The sequence below is a fragment of the Pinus tabuliformis genome, chromosome J (assembly GCF_031772625.1).
Source record: "Pinus tabuliformis cultivar Carrire ecotype Pingquan chromosome J, CPIR1, whole genome shotgun sequence".
Taxonomy (NCBI): Eukaryota; Viridiplantae; Streptophyta; class Pinopsida; order Pinales; family Pinaceae; genus Pinus; species Pinus tabuliformis.
In genome coordinates this window covers 40,971,341-40,980,605 of record NC_142295.1, presented here as the reverse complement: position 1 = coordinate 40,980,605, position 9,265 = coordinate 40,971,341, and positions in this window count along the sequence as shown.

The following is a 9,265-nucleotide window of genomic DNA, read 5'->3' as shown; positions in this document are numbered from 1 at the left end:
AGTCTATTCATTAAGCAGGTTGCCGGGGTAACTGTTCCACCCGCCACTTCTGTACTGAATCCAGCGATGTTGGGCTTCATCACCAACTAGCGCTTTCGGTCTGGAAGGCTACTGTTTGTGCTTGGTTTGACGCCCTAGATTCTTTAGGCGTGTGATTCAAATTTGTTTGGTTATTTAGAGACTTTAGGTGGTTTGATTTGAAATTTTATTTTGTTTTCGTGTGTAGTAGTTAAAAGTTTTTAACTGTGGCGGAATTACCGAGACAGTCCCGTAGACTTCGGGGCCAGTCTCCTGAAGTTGTTTCTGTGGCCGAATTGTTGAGAAGATCTCGTAGACTTAGGGGATCACCTCCTCGAGACGACCCAGGTAATCTAGAAGGTTTAAAGGTCCTTGTAACTCCTCCTAGTGGCAGTAGAGTAGGTTCACCTGAAGAAGGAGAATCTTCCTTGGTAGTCCATTCAGATTATCAAGGCTTAGAGACAGGTTATAATCCCGAAGCTGTTACAGTTTCTGAGCTTGTTGGTAGTTTTTCGTCTGCTAGTGATACAGGCGAAGAACCTGAAATATCTGAACCTGTTACTCCAACTTCTAGTGTTCCAGATTCACCGAGAATAGAAAGAATTATCACCGAAAATCTTCCTACTGGTTTGATTGCTATCGAAGAACTTGCTCCAGAGGAAGAAATAGGCGTTTCTAACCTTGAAGATCAACTTACTATTGATCTAAGGGAGCGTGAATCTATCTTTTACAGTCCTCCTAGAAGTACTACTTGGTACCTTTCGTTAACCAATTATTTAGACAACTCAGGGATAGGTTTTTCTCCACCTCGTACTCCTTTTCCACCTGGAGGTATTTATACTCCTGTAAATATGTCTGGTCAGTCGTCCGTGTTTACTCAAGCTCCTGAATCTTTCTTACACGGCGGTCCTTCTGTTCCCACTGGGTATCAATCGCTTTCTGGTACCTTTGCGGGGGCGTCTCCTCAACCCGTTGATCATGGGTTATTAGCTGGAAACAATGGTAATATACCATTAGGTGTAGGAGACGTTTACATGATGTCAGGTTCAGCTCCCGTTTCCCAACCTCAAGGTGGCCAATTACCGCCTGGGGGGCAACCTCAAGGTACACAAATTGTGTCTGGGGGGCAACCTCAAGGTCAGTATGTACCTATGGTGCAATACATGCCTCAAGGTCAACCCCAGCCTCAATATGTACCCCAGGGTCAACCTCAGTATCAATATCAACCTCAAGGATGGCAACCTCAAGGGTATCAACCTCAAGGGTATCAACCTCAAGGTCAAGGTCAACCCCAGTATCAGTATTTACCCCAAGGTTATCAACCTCAAGGTCAATACTCGAGTCAAGGTTATCAACCACCTCAAGGTCAGTCATATGGTCAAGGTATGGGAACTGCACCTTTCAATTATCAATCCTATCCTCAATCCGGTTATGGACCTCAGTATTCTCAACCTGTTACGGGTCAATACCCTGGAATGTTAGTGTGGGATCCATCACAGGGTCAACAGGTGTTGCAGCCAAGTATACAGTTGGTACCTCAAGCTGGACAACCCGTAGTTTCTGGTTCACCCCAGCAACCGCAACCTGCCCAGTCAAATGTTCAAACTTCTGTAACTTCGGTAGTTACTCAGCCGCCAATTACACCTAGTACTCCATCTCAAACGGCTGCTGCAACTACCGCTGCATCTACCGCACTTACTTCTGGAGTATCGACAGCTCCGGTTTCTACTGTCTCTGCAACCACTCCTCAGGCATCTTTACCGTTGTCTGGACCTACGATTCAAACCACAGTCCAGATGCCTATAGGTCAGCCTGGTATAAGTACGGTTGTCACTTCTCAACCTCAATTTGTTCAACAACCGTACCAGGGACAGTACCAACAAAGGCAAGCTGTCCAGCAGCCGGTTTACCAGTATCAACCGTATCCTGGGTACACTTATCAACAACCTCAACAACCCCAGTACGGTCCGGTTAATCCTGGTTTTCCAGGAGGATATAATATCCCTAATGCGATTCCTGTTCCTAGTTATCCTGGATATCCTCCTCCTGGGGCTGGTGTCATGACTCAGAGTTTTAGAGATCCTAATCGGCAATTACCGTTTATCGCAACTTTGGATTTACCAGATTTGACGCGCCTAACGAATGATCCAATTCAATATCTTCAGTTCTGGCTGCCAATGCCAAATAAGTTGCCCAGTGATATACCCAAGTTCGAAGGTAAGCCTGGAGAGGATCCGTCCAATCATGTGATGACTTACCACCTCTGGTGTGCTTCAAATTCTATCTCGGATGATTCGATCCGCTTACGTCTTTTTCAGCGTACACTCATTGGTCTCGCGGCCAAGTGGTACATTGAGTTACCACGGGCCTCTTTTTACAATTTTAGCCAGTTAGCTACCTCGTTCTTAACTCACTTTCAGTTGCCGGTCAGATACGATAACGGCACGGAGTTATTGACTTCACTAAAACAATCGACGTCCACGTATATTTCCGATCACATTCATGAGTGGAGACGTCGAAGAAGGTTGGTGAAAGTTTTTATTCCGGACCAAATCTTAGCTGAATGGTTTGTTAAATCATTGTTACCGAAGATTACTGAAGATGTAGCTAAGGCCGGAGTAGTTACTGAGGAGCAAGTCATTGCTCAGGCGCAGTACCTTGACTTAGTTTATACTCAGTCGGGTACGTTACACGAGAAGATTCCAGATCTTCCAAAATCGAATCAAATCGCTGCTGCTCCTTCGGGATCTCATGCCGCTGATGGTATGATTGGTACGGTGAACACAAAGAGCAAGAAGAAGTCTTCCAAGAGTTCTACTACTCCTATAATCACCTTGCCTGATTCCCCGACAGGAGAGTCTTCTCCTGAACTTTCCGCCGATATTCACGCTGTAGAGTCATCTACGGCCAAATCAAAAAACGGTGGAAAGAAGAAAGGAAAGAAGAAGGCTAAAGCAGACAAGGCTCCGAAGGAGAAAACGGAAAAGTCGGAAACCAATGACGAAAAGCGCAAACCTCGATATCCTTGTCTTATTTGTGAAGAGGATCATTTTACGAGAGATTGCCCTCATCGGGCCGAGGTTGTGAAAATAGTCAAAGGTTCTCCCACTCCTGCTGTGTTAAAAAATCCATTTCCGGAGCAGGAGAATAAGATGATAGGTTCTTCCTCGAATGCCAGTGAAGAACCCATTTTGATGATGTCTCATGTGAGGATTGCGACTCGATCGCAAGATTATGGTAGTAAGAATCCTGTTGATGGTAAGGAAGCAGAATCTTCTCACTCTAACCCATCAACCTCAGCTCCTGGTTCCGATCCACTACAGATCGAAAAACCTAACCCGGACTTAGTAATCAAACCGCCCGCCAAGGGTGTACTTCGAAGGTCTGCTTTCAATCCACATGCGAGAGCAGCCCAGAATTACAACATTGTTGAGGACTTAGCTGTTTCACCCTCAGCAATGTCGGCATTAGAAGTGCTGCAATCATGCCCAGCACAACGAAAATTACTTTTGTCGGCTATCGGAGCTGTTGATGTTCAGGACCCGAATCTGATAATCTTCGATCTAGAAAATAGTACACCGCGTCTACCCCATCAAATGGCTTTCCAAATCCCAGTGATAGTCAAAAACAGGCCTATTCATCGGACTATGATTGATGAGGGAGCTTCTACGTGTATTATGTCGATTCAATTTTGGAGATCTCTTGGTTCTCCTTCGTTGAACCAATCCCCCACCATCCTTAAGGCCTTTGATGGCCGTGGGTTCCGTCCGTTTGGTATTTTACAGGAATTGCCTATAGGGGTAGAAGGTAAAACCGTTAGTCTAGATGTGGAGGTGGTTGATGCCCCTCTGGACTACAACCTTCTTTTGGGTCGAAGTTGGTCATATGCTATGACAGCGGTCGTTTCATCGGTCTTCAGAGTAATTAAGTTTCCACATAACGGTAAGATCGTGACTATTGATCAGCTGACATACTTTTCATCCGACCCAGCCTCTTCAGAGAGTATCCAGCATGTCGGTAAGATGACAATCCCTTATAGGGACGTTGGCGTAGGTTTAGTTAAAGATTCCGGTTTACTGGGAACTTTTCCTCTCCCTCCAATCAGCGTAGACCCTTCATTTGCAACAATTCATATGATTACATCAGAAAACATTATTTATGATGATCCTTGGATTGTCCCATCTGAATCTGAGATAGACTCATTCGGTGATGCTATGCCTTTGAGTCCATATGAAATCGCTTATGAAGCTGTCATGTCTTTTACCGACTCGCGTTCAACCGAGATCGACCAAATGAATGTGGTCGGTGAAGAATCACTTTTCACCTCAACCTTAGAACGGATAGCGTTTCCCGAAGTCGTGTCATCTGACGAACAACTTCGCGAAATCCTAAGTGTAGACGATCTACCATGGGAAGATCTCCATCACAGATCTTCGTTTTTACCTAAGGATGATGCATTTGAAAATGATTTTTCATCTATTTTTACCGCTGAATATGTCAAAGACGCTCAGGATCCAACGAAACATTCTGATTCAGAGTTGAATTTGGGGAATATTTCTCATACTATTCCCATTGATATTTCAGTGAAGCCCGGAATTGAGGAGAACATTCATATAGGTGCCGCATGTACAGAGGATGAAATCCAAACTTACAAGGCCCTATTCCAAGAATTCCGCGATGTGTTTGCCTGGTCTTACGAGGAAATGCCGGGAATCGATCCTGCCATTGTTGTTCATGAAATAAAAACCTACCCGGATGCTAAACCCGTCCGGCAACGGTTGCGTCAGATTCACCCTCGAAAAGCGGCTGCGATTAAAGCAGAAGTCGAAAAGCTGTTGAAAGCAGGTTTCATTTATCTGATCCCGTTAACGGATTGGGTATCGAATATTGTTCCGGTCAACAAGAAACAAGGAACAATAAGAATCTGTATCGACTATAGGGATATAAATCGAGCTTGTCCAAAAGACAACTATCCTACGCCTTATATCGATCAAATTATTGATGATTGTGCCGGAAGTGAAATGTTTTCCTTTATGGATGGTTTTTCGGGCTATAATCAAATCAATATTCTACCTGCCGACCAACCAAAAACGGCATTCATTTGTCCATGGGGGACATTTGCTTATTGCAAATTACCTTTTGGGCTTAAGAATGCCGGGGCCACTTTTCAACGGGCGATGTCTTACGCATTTCATGACATCAAGCACATTGTGCAACCGTATCTCGATGATTTGCCTGCTCATTCTTTACATCGAGCTGATCACCTTGTTCACTTACGAGCAATCTTTATGAGGTGTAGGCATTATCGAATTCGGTTGAATCCCCACAAGTGTGTTTTCTGTATAGAAACAGGTCGATTGCTAGGCTTTGTTGTTTCAAAAGCCGGCATTCGCGTCGATCCCTCGAAGGTCGAAGCTATCATCAAATTGCCTCCTCCTTCGAGTTTGCGCCAACTCCAAAGTTTGCAAGGGAAAGCCAACTTTTTACGCCGATTCATCCCAAACTACGCCGAGGTCACTAAAGGTTTTACACGGTTGTTGAAACAGAACGCTCAATTCTTTTGGGACGAGATTGCCCAACAATCTTTTGATGCACTTAAACACGCGTTGACCCATGCACCGTTGTTGCATCCTCCCAACTACAACCAGGACTACTTCTTATACCTCGCAGCTTCGCATTCCACCATTGGAATGGTGTTAGTTCAAGAAGATGAATTCGGAGCGGAACATGTGATATATTATCTTAGTAGGACCTTAAATCCCACTGAGCTAAAATATTCGCATGTGGAGAAATTGGCCCTGGCAGCCGTTCAAGCTGTCCAGCGTTTTCGTCACTACGTTCTTCTCCGTAAAACTACAGTTATTTCGGATTGCAACCCTATGATTTACATTTTGACAAAACAATTGCTAGGGGGCAAGTACTCTAAATGGATCGTTATCCTGCAAGAGTTCGACTTGGAATTCGAGAAGTCCAAGTCTAAGAAATCCTTGGTTTTTGCGGAATTGATGTGTGATTTCCCTTGTGCTAACACAGAGACTGTGGCAGAGGAGTCCATTGCGGACGAATCTTTGTTTCTTATCAGTACTTTAGATCCGTGGTACGGGGATATAATCATCTATCTCCAAACCCAAACCTTTCGGCCTGAAGCTTCAAAGGCGGAACGTCGAAAAATTCGGTTTCAATCCCAGCAATACAAAATTATTGGAGATACACTTTATCGCCGGGGGGCAGACTTAGTTTTTCGACGTTGTTTAACACACGAAGAGGCTGAGAGGGTTTTGAATGATTGTCACTCTGGAGCATGTGGCGGTCATATGTCTGGGTATGCCACAGCTCAGAAGGTGTTGCGCGCTGGCTATTTCTGGCCGTCTATGTTTAAAGATTGTATCATTGTAGTCCGGAAGTGCCACAACTGTCAAGTGTTTGATCGCAAGATGCGCGCACCACCTGCTCCTCTCCACCCTATAATTGCCGTTGGTCCATTCGCCAAATGGGGTATCGACTTTATTACTTGTAACCCTCACTCGGCCGGGGGGCATGCGTATATCATCCTTGCGGTTGATTATTTCACTAAATGGGCCGAGGCGATGCCTACATTCGACGCAAGCGGCAAAACAGCTGCAGTTTTCGTATTCAATCATATTATAACTAGGTTTGGTGTCCCACAAGCAATCATTACTGACCATGGGAGCCATTTTCGAAACATCATGATGACTGAGCTTACAAGCCAGCTTGGTTTGCGCCACGATAGCTCTACTCCTTATTATCCGCAAGCCAACGGTTTGGTTGAGTCTATCAACAAAGTTCTGGTTATCATGATCCGACGAACCATTGGTATTCATCGGTCGAATTGGCACAACATGTTATTTTCAGCGCTATGGGCATACCGAACCTCAGTGAAAACTTCAACAGGGTTCACTCCTTTCCAGCTAGTTTATGGCTTGGAAGCTGTGTTACCCATTGAATGCGAAATCCCATCACTTCAAATGGCTGTCGAATTACTTCCAGCTACTTCCGAAGAGGAGAAACGTTTATTGTACTTAGCTAAATTAGATGAGACTCGACGTGACGCTGCATTGGCAATCGAGACTCACGCGAAGCGAATGAAAGCTCAGTATGATAGAAATGTGACCCCTCGAAGTTTTTCGGAGGGAGACCTAGTGCTATTATATGATCAAGCTAACGATAAGCTAGGTGCTGGAAAATTCGTTCCTATGTGGCATGGACCCTACATTGTAAAGCGAAAGCTAGCAAAAGGGGCTTATGAGCTGGTAGATTTTGATGGGGACTCTTTGGGTAAACCCAGAAATGGACTTTACCTAAAGAGGTATTATGCTTAAATGGTGGGTATGGATAATTTTTAGTTAGGTTAGGTTTTCTTTCTAGCTAGTATGTTTGTTAGTTAGTCAGTGTGCTTAGCTTAGAGAGTGTGTTTTTCGTCGTTATTCTGGCTTATCTTGGTTTTACTCTTGATATTGCAGATGTCGACGCCTCTCCAAACATACATTGGATTTGCTGATGGTGCTTGTCGTAGTACACGGAATATCTCTTCCGCAGCTTGGGTTATTTATTCACCCTCTGACGAGTTAGTTTCTATGCATGGGGTAAGCCTCGGTCAAACAACGAACAACATTGCGGAATACAGTGCAGTGGTTGAATTATTATCCGAATCTATTTCATTTGGAATTCGACGTTTGATAGTGAGGTTAGATTCTGAACTTGTTGTATTACAGCTTAATAGAGTTTATGCCATTAGAAATCCTGTGTTATTAAGGTTGTTTTTGAGAGTGCGTCTCTTGGAACGTGAATTTGATTACATTGAATATCAGCATATTCCAAGGTCTTTAAATACATTAGCAGATGCAATTGCTTCTCGAATGTTGGACAGACATTTACGATAATCATGCAAGTAAATTTAAAAACATTTCATCACATATGTTAAACAAGATAAGCCGGTAATAGTGATATATATATAGATAGGAGTGTGTCAAAAAATATACATCGTCTTCGATCATAGGTTGAGAAACACCTTATGATCGGAAAAAATGATAAAGTACAAAAAGTCAAAAATGTCACATGTGTCTACAAAGTGACTAGCCAATCACTGGTGGTGCTCCCTATACGACACCACTGCATGGGCTACCTTACACAAAAATCTCCTAAACGGTCCAGGGACTGCGACTACATAGCGCTGAAGTCTGATAGGAATATCATCTATGGTAGTCTCAGGTATATCCACCGTCAGACGCTCTAGATCCTGCTCCAACTCAGCTAGTGACTCTGCAGCCGCGTCCTATGGGGCCGGTACCGGTGCAACTGGATGTCTCCTCTCAAAAGGCCGGAGGTTGGCTGGGCGCTGTGGTCCAACATCTGCATTTTGAAAATTTTTACTGTCAGTTTTGAGACGATATATATAAAAAACAAAAAATACATAATTTGAAAACTTGTGAAAAATAAAGTACCTCTGTCATCCCATTGTTCTCCCTGTGGAAGAACCATGTCCGGATCACCTCGAAAATCTACTCCGGCATACGGAAAGTCCTGGATCGAAAAAACCTGGTCCTCTAACCAGTGAAAATAACTATCAGAGAATCGAACAATCGCTGTGCCCTCGTCAGGATGCCGGGCCATCACCGTAACCCATCGTATCAGCTTTGGCTCCCGAGGACCCAAGATATCAACAGTGAGTTGCTGAGGGATCAGCATCGGAACTCTCTCTAAGGCAAAGCTCACAACTAGAGGCCCATATCCAAAGGTCTTCAGTCGTCCGTTCTTTGCCCTAGTCAGTTGGCTCTTCATATTAGCCGACACAGCATCACACCAGTTGAAAATGGTGCCTTGGTAACAGTCAATCGCCATCCGCATTTGGGACCCGGAGGCAATATGTAAAGCGGCTGCGCCGCAAATTCTGGTAACCGTGAAAGCTATAACTTTGAGTTCACGCAGAGAGATGTGTTTGATTTCCACGCCTTTCGCATGGTGTGCATTGGGTGTGCACCAATCTGCCCGGAGACTAGCAAGGGATTGGCCACCCGGCCTAGTCCCGGCTAGATTGAGTTGCTCGCCTCTATTTGGCAAGCCAGTGAGAAAGTATACGTCAGAGGGCTCTATCTCGAGCTGGTGCCCTCCTATGTAAAAGCATTGCTCTTGAACGTTCCATCTCTCAACCAGCCATTCCAATAATCTCACCTGAGCCCTCATGCCAGGTATGGCCCAGTATTTATATAGCCCGCATGCTTTTAGGGCA